The sequence below is a fragment of the Zonotrichia albicollis genome, chromosome 3 (assembly GCF_047830755.1).
Source record: "Zonotrichia albicollis isolate bZonAlb1 chromosome 3, bZonAlb1.hap1, whole genome shotgun sequence".
NCBI lineage: Eukaryota > Metazoa > Chordata > Aves > Passeriformes > Passerellidae > Zonotrichia > Zonotrichia albicollis.
This window is the reverse complement of record NC_133821.1, coordinates 79,970,228-79,977,466: the sequence shown is the minus strand read 5'-3', so window position 1 is coordinate 79,977,466 and position 7,239 is coordinate 79,970,228. Positions and strand designations below refer to the sequence as shown.

Here is a 7,239-nt window from a genome sequence, read left to right as displayed (position 1 = left end):
TTTACCAACATTTCTGAAACTGCATCTGCAGGAGCTGCCATAGAATGATCTGAATGATATCCAGTGGGCACCAACATTTCCACCATTAAACTCACAGTCCCAGGCACCACATCACACTTTGGAAAACTGGCCACTTTTAAAGCCCTGAATATACATCTGAGTGCTTGGTACTGCATTCTGTTTGCACAACATAAATGTCAACACAGCCTGACCAGGGGTACCTAGGCAACAGCTAATTTTGAGGTCAGTGATTAACTCTTCTTTGTCAGAGTGTAATTTACCATCAAATTATCTCAGCTAATATAGCATTTCTGGATTAAAAAAGGTCTTCTTGCTATTTTAAGACACTGAGAGCCTTTATTAATGGTGGCAAGTAATGTTTGCTGCATTTTCTCCTTTTCCAAATACAGATGTTCATGAGAGGAGCAGTATCCTAGGGACAGTGACCCCTACTCCAGTATTCCCAAGAAGAGGGACTGAAGGCTGAGCTCAGCCCCTGCACACCATGCTGTAGTGTTTGTGGCCGTAGAAGCGAGCAATAAATTTTTATTTTCCATGGCACATATACACACTTTCTTGATTAGTTAAAAAGTGGATGTTACCAATTACCACATATGTCAGTGAAATATTGATGCTCAACTTGGGCTTTGCTCTTTCCCTCCCTACAGAGAGCACATTGCTACCTTCAGCTCTTCAAAATCCCTCATTTCTTCATTAACCTCTAGGTAGGGACCTAACCATAATTTTGAGTTTAAAGCTCTTCATATCCTAGCACTGTATTTCAAACCTATATTTCTACCTCATAAGGCTTTCTGGAAATAACAGTGAGAAACCTGGCATATTAGAAGGTCCTTCTAGTGCTCATGTCAAGAAGCAGGCCCTTCTGCAGGGATTGCAGAGGTGAAACATTCATCCTTCTGCCTGGAAAACTACTCATTTGTGATCTACATCAGCATGATCACTTGTGTGGAAGACTCCAGAGCTATGGACATCACACCACTGGGTCCCTGCATTTGGTGCTGCCAAGCTGAGCATGGGTTCCCCTGTGGGATGAGAAGGAGGAGAGCAAGTTGGATATATTGCTTTGTCTGTGGATTTTTCCCAGCCTTTCCCAGCCTTGGGGGATGTAATCATCCCCGCCCCTATGTTCTGCCCTGTAAGCACCCTGCAAGAATAATAACTTCAGCCTTGCCAGCTCTACCTTTGGTTTTACTATTGTAAAGCTGACATCACCAGGAGGAGAAAAAAAACATAAAAAAAAAGTTTCCTGAGAATTTGTAATTCTCTGTTACTGACACAGCTAAATATTCATCAATTTGTTTCTTGCTGGCAGGCACCCAGGCTGTTGAGCAGTAACTGGCTTGTTTTAGACTTGCTTTAATTTGTTCTCTTAGAGGAAATGTCTTCTCTAAGGCTTGCCAAGCTGACAAGTAAAGAAATATGAAACTATATTTGTATCTGGAAGACTCATATAAAATATGTAAAAAACTAAACTTTAAAATAACAAGGGTTTACATATGTAGCTGCTATTGGATTACACCTGAGTTATTAGTGTCTCTGGGTAATATTTAATTTGATCTACAATATATTTGGCTGGGATGTATGGATTTGTGCCTGTGATTTCAAATTCCCAGGCCAAGCACCACAGGACAGCATTCCCACTGGCAGGCAGGGACCTTGCTTTCTCCCCGTACCGTGCCCCATTGCTGAAGGTACAGCCCTTCCTCTCTGAAGGAGAAAGCAACAGCTCTTTGCCCACTTTCCTGCCATTAGCAGAAAAGATCCCACCTGCTCTACTATGTCTTTTTAGGATGCAATCTTCTCAGATGCCTGGAATTTCTTGCAACTTAGTGACTCAAGGCCAGCCAATGTTTCTTGGCTTCCACCTTGTAATCAGGGAAATTAGCTGAGCCCTAGAAGAAATTGCCTGTGGAGATCATTGAAATTCTAAGGACAATTTGAAGGGTTTTTTTTTTTTTTGAGGACAAATTGGAAAACCAGCTACAGGGGATAGCTTGAGTACAGTTCATTTTGTACTGAGGCTGTGGGGAGATGTACCAGAGCAAGCACAGGAAGGAAAGCCTGACTACAGCCTCACAAGGTGAGTGAAGCTGGGGATTTGCTCCTGCCTCAAAACCAATGTTTCTGTATTACATGCAGTGGGTGCTTAATATGGTTGTTGGCACAAATTTTAGGCGGGGCATAATTCATTCCTCTGGGAAATGTGGGGCAGAGAATCAGACTTTTCCTACCATTTCCACAGGGACTTGTTCACTCATTACACGAGTATCTAAGGGGCTGTGTCTGGGCAAATGCTTTCTCCTAGGTTTTATAAAAATGTCCTGCTTGGGTCTCTACAAACAAAGACATGAGCACCAATTTTTGGGAAAGCATTCTATGGCAGATCCTTCTTGGGCAGAAGTGCAGAACTGCAATCTCAATCTGTCCCTCTGGTCAGACCCATGGCTGAGTTTATTCTGTTCTCCACTTGGACCCTATTCTGAGCTCTACCTGCTCGACAGATCCTCAGCATTGCGACTCCTGGCTTAGAAACAGATTTTTCCCCCATTTTGAGGAGGCTTATACCTTACTATTGTTCCCCAAGCCCTTTATAGGAACTGGCCTGCAGAGCCACGTCTGTGCTGCAGGCAGGGAAATTACCCATGGGTGAGGATGGAGCTGTCTCCTTGCAATTTCTAATAAAGCAATTTCAGAGGGGAAGATGGGCATAGAGCTTTTTCCACAATGAAATTTATTTTTAGCTGGCATTCTAGCACCTGGAAGAATTGTTCTCAAATTCACTATTAACTTTAATGAAAAATATCTATCTACACCCTCCTGTGTAGCCACTGTTCATCAACTTATAGGATCACATGGAACAACAGAAACCAGTATTTTTAGTTATTTTAGCGAAATAAATTTGCAGTTTCTTTTCACAAAGCTGCAAAACAACATTTGTTAGTGGAACTCTGGACTCCCTCTTTTAGATGTGTAATTTTAAGGCCAGTTTGAAGCCTTTTAAAAAACTTTGGCAAAAAGGTTTTGAAAAAGTTTAAAAGAAATAGAACAATAAAAGACCTTGTTCCATTGCACTTGATGACACATCTAGTGATGAATGACCTTTGTTGCTGCTGCTTTCTTTCCATCAACAGAACAAGCAGGGCAAGGAAGGAAAGGTTGCAAAATGTGTGTATTTAGCTTCACCTGACTCATCACTAATCTCTAGAAATAAATAGAGTGGACCAGAGGCTAACTTTTCCAATAAGGGTAAGCAGTTAGCATACAAACCCACGTGCAGCTCTTTCCACATCCAAAGTTGCTGGCCTAAGTTCCTCCTTTGGAAGCTAAGCCAGCTCCTGTGGCTCAGCCTGGCTGGCTGCTGGCAGTGGGCCGATAGGCGTGGAGATTGCTCAGCACGTGTTGAGAGCTCTCACAGTATCTGTGCCCTTTCTAAATCATTGTATGGAAGCTCAAGCTTTCAAAAAGGCTTCTTGATAAATAAACACCTCTGGGAGGTGAGCACTCAGAAAAGGCGTCTCTGTCTGACTAAGCTTAAGAGGTCAAAGCTGCATCCAAAACTCATCCTGTCTGCAGTGGGATGGGAGAAGGACAAGGAATCAAAGTCTGGAACCTTGCCACTGTCAGCCAAGGGCACAACTAGCAGCTGCTGAAACTGTGAGTGGGGCAGGAGCAGGGGAGGTTGGGTGGGAATTCAACCTCAAAACCAAAATTTCAACCTAAGGTTCAGCCTGAATCCATTCCTGATGACTGGTATTTGTTGCATTTTTGAAAGCAGATTTTCACCTGCTTATGTGAAGTTTGACCCTGTACTTTCTGCTAGTGATTCAGAGACCCTAAAAGTCACAGTATCATTTTCAAAAGCACCCATAAAATCCATTGGAGAAACACAACCTTTTAAATGTAAACCAGGATTTTCAACCCAAGTATGTGCTGGAAAAAATGTGACAGTTGTTTTCTTGCATTTATGCAGACCCATGTAGCCTTTTCTGCAAGTGAAACAGATTTTACAGACATGCAGGCTCTTTTCTGGAATGTATTTTTATAAGGGGCATAGCAGCCAAGCAGCTGGCAACTTTTCATATAGGAGTGTGAGCACCATGAGTGCTCCATCAAGAAGAACAGTCAAGGTCCATGTGGGAGACCCGATGTGTGGTGGAGAAATGGGACTGTGGAGGATGAGATTGAAATCCTAAATGGTGTTTGAACCCTCCTGATGTTTATGTCACCAGTAGGTTTTGCAATGTGGCATGTTTGCAGGTGGACACCTGCCGAAATATGAAGGATCAAGCAGAGGGTATCATTAGTAAAAACCTAGAAATTGGTGTCACCAGGTGACTCAGTTCTCAGTGACTGAGTTCACCAAGTCAGGAAAATGATAAACATGAAGTGCCTAAATGGATTGCTAAGGGCTTAAAACATCTTTTCACACCAGCTGCATAGACATCTCTGAAATGCCAGTGCTGGTTAGCTCACCATCTGTGTTACCCCCCTCTCTCCCCCTCCTCCCGCCTTTATTTTAAGACTTCTTTATGTTTGCCAGAAGAAAAATGTCTCTTCAATATTTTCAGCATGTTATTGGAAAGATAAATTTTGAAGAGAATTTTTTTGTTGGTTCCAACTCTTGCTATGTAAAGCACATTTAATAATACTTAACATTTACTCAGCCTACTTATTAATCATTAAAAATACCAGCTAGCAAAATAATCCATAGTTAACTGAAATTAAGTAATCACATATTAAAATTACACGACAATACTGCTCAGCTCTCAGAACAGATGGAGAATTCAAGCAAAGAGGTTTTAAAACATTTGTTTCAGCAACTTTTTAATTTTGTTGCTGCTTAATTTTCAGAAACTCACTTAGATAATTACTGAGCTATATCATACACGATGCTTAGGTATGCACTGCTGGAACATAGCTTCTTATATTTATATTCTCCTGTGAGATCTGCAGATCCAGCCTCAGCTAGGAGGGCAAGATGAAAACATCTTGATGACAATGCAAAAGGTCTGACCAGACTTATCTCTCTGCTGTCCTTATGGTGCTGTGGGAATTGTGGTGGCTTTTAGGCACCAGCTTTGTACCTACTCTTTGAATCCCCTTTTTTCCACACAACCAGTTAAAATTAAGAGCAATCCAGATGGCTCACCTTTTGTTGGAATGACTGATGCAAGAATCTCTACTAAGTAGATAAAAGGCCTTTCATGACAGCTATGGAAATACAAACTACTCCCAAGGAGGTGTAACCAATTTAATAAGTGTGGAATTGGTCCCTAACCCTGCCAATTGATACTTGGCAATGTGAGGGAGATGAGGAAGATGCACAGCACTGCTCCCTCAGCTCTGTAAGAACCTGACAAGGACTGTAAGAGCATCCTTCTCTTGAAAGGGTAAAATTCCAGGGAAATGAGGGAACTAAAGAGCTGAAAGAACTCAGAAAAAACCTGACACAAGGACAAAGACAAGCTGGACATGTGCATCTCCTGTTCAGCGACACACTACAGTGGTTGAGCAATTCTTTCTCCGAGTGAAATACATGACCACAGGCCCGGGGTGTGAGACTTCTGCCTTGACACCATGGGCTCTTAATGTTTTCAGTTAAGGAAAACTGTTTAAAATCCATAATATATATAAAAAATTACACTGCCTTATGATATACATGCTATTGTAGCCAAGACCTGCCACATACTTGTTTCCCAGCCGTAACAGGTTGGTGAAAGATGTGACAAACTGACCCCAAATCAAGACTTTCCACACCACATCTCATTACTGAAAACCAGAAAAATTACATTTCTCTTTCTGCTATATAGACGCCATAAAATTACTGTCGATTTTGCAGCTTCATAGTGGACCCCAGCTGGTTCGTGTTTGCAAACATGACTTGCTAAGTTTGAATGGCAGCATTTTTAATCAATTTTGAAAGATGTTTGGAATAATTTATTCTGCCACAGTAATTTTAATTAATGTTGAAATTAACCACCTCTGTTTGAGAGGTAGACTGGAGGATTTCCTCTGGGCAAAAACAGAATTTTACTTTACACACTGGGATTCTTGTGATTTCAATATTAATCTTAATCCAAGTTTACATTGGCCATACCTGTTCTGCAGCTGGCAGAGGGTATAGGGTAACTGCTGAGCTCTAAACTATAGCAGGGGTACTCGACCGAGTGTTTGAGTTGAGGAGACTTGCAAACCCTTCTTAACTCCACTTGAAACTGGTTTTACTGCAGTTACTAACGCTGTTGTAATGCCTGCATAGGTAAGGGAAAACATAGAAAAAGATGGCAGGACACCCCACAGGGACCATGGAGGCAAGTTGTAGTGAAGGCAATTGCTAAATAAAAGGAAAAATTTTTACAGCTGAGGGTGAAGCAGAGCCGCAGGTTGCCCAGAGAGGCTGTGCAGTCTTCTTCCTTGGGGATAATCAGACTTGGCTGAATGAGACCCTGAGGAAATACTTTGCACAGTTGATGCTGTCCCTGCTCTGAGCAGGTGGTGGGACGGGAGAGATGCCCCAGACCTGACCTCTGTCCACTGGTCCCTTCCAAATTAAGCTTTTCTGAGATCTGTGTTTCAGAATTCCTGGGGAGCAATGGCTTCAGTTGTTTACAGAGGTACAGAGTGTCCACAGCTTATTTTGATGATAGTGTTTAGCCTGCAGGAGGATATTGACAGGAGTGGATGTAATGAGTGCTGACACTAATTCTTTTTGAATGTGCCCACCTTTTACCGTGGCACAGCCTGCATGCTTCCTTTGTTTGGACTGTTCAAGACAGTAAACACATTTTCTTCTAATGTATTTTTCAAAATTGTGCCTAGATGGTTTACATGCTGTTCTCATAACTGAGAGGTTATTTTATTTCCACATTCTTTTGATTGTCAGTCACAGAACAAACGCAGTGTCCTAGACTGAGGTGGAGACACCTTTTGTCTTGTCCCCTAGGAAAGCTCTGCTGCTGCAGAGGGAAGCTACCCACTGCCCACATTTGTTTGATACTGGTTTTGTCAGCAATGGGCACAAGAACGTTATCCTTTGACCACATCAATATGTATAAATATTTTAAAGGAAGGTGTCATGAGGGTGGTGCCAAGCTCTTTTTGGTGATGCCCAGTAGCAGGATGAGGAAGAACTTCTTTACATGGAGGGTGGCAGACCACTGAAACAAGCTGCCCGGGGAGGCTGTGGAGTGTCCCTCTCTGGAGACATTCAAAACACGT

At 42.2% G+C, this 7,239-nt stretch overlaps 1 protein-coding gene across 3 annotated transcripts in view; it reads left to right on the top strand.

Annotated features, from left to right (window-relative positions):
- The first annotated feature begins 1,725 nt into the window (after positions 1 to 1,725).
- Positions 1,726 to 7,239, top strand: part of GPR6 (G protein-coupled receptor 6) — a 31,427-nt gene continuing 25,913 nt past the window's right edge. Inside the window, exon 1 of one of the 3 annotated variants that reach the window (XR_012579673.1) lies at positions 1,726 to 2,101. The gene's annotated coding sequence lies outside the window, so the exon portion shown is untranslated. Of the gene's footprint in view, positions 2,102 to 3,073; positions 3,676 to 7,239 lie in introns of those variants that run through there. The other 2 variants (XM_026792231.2, XR_012579672.1) reach the window with 2 other exon arrangements.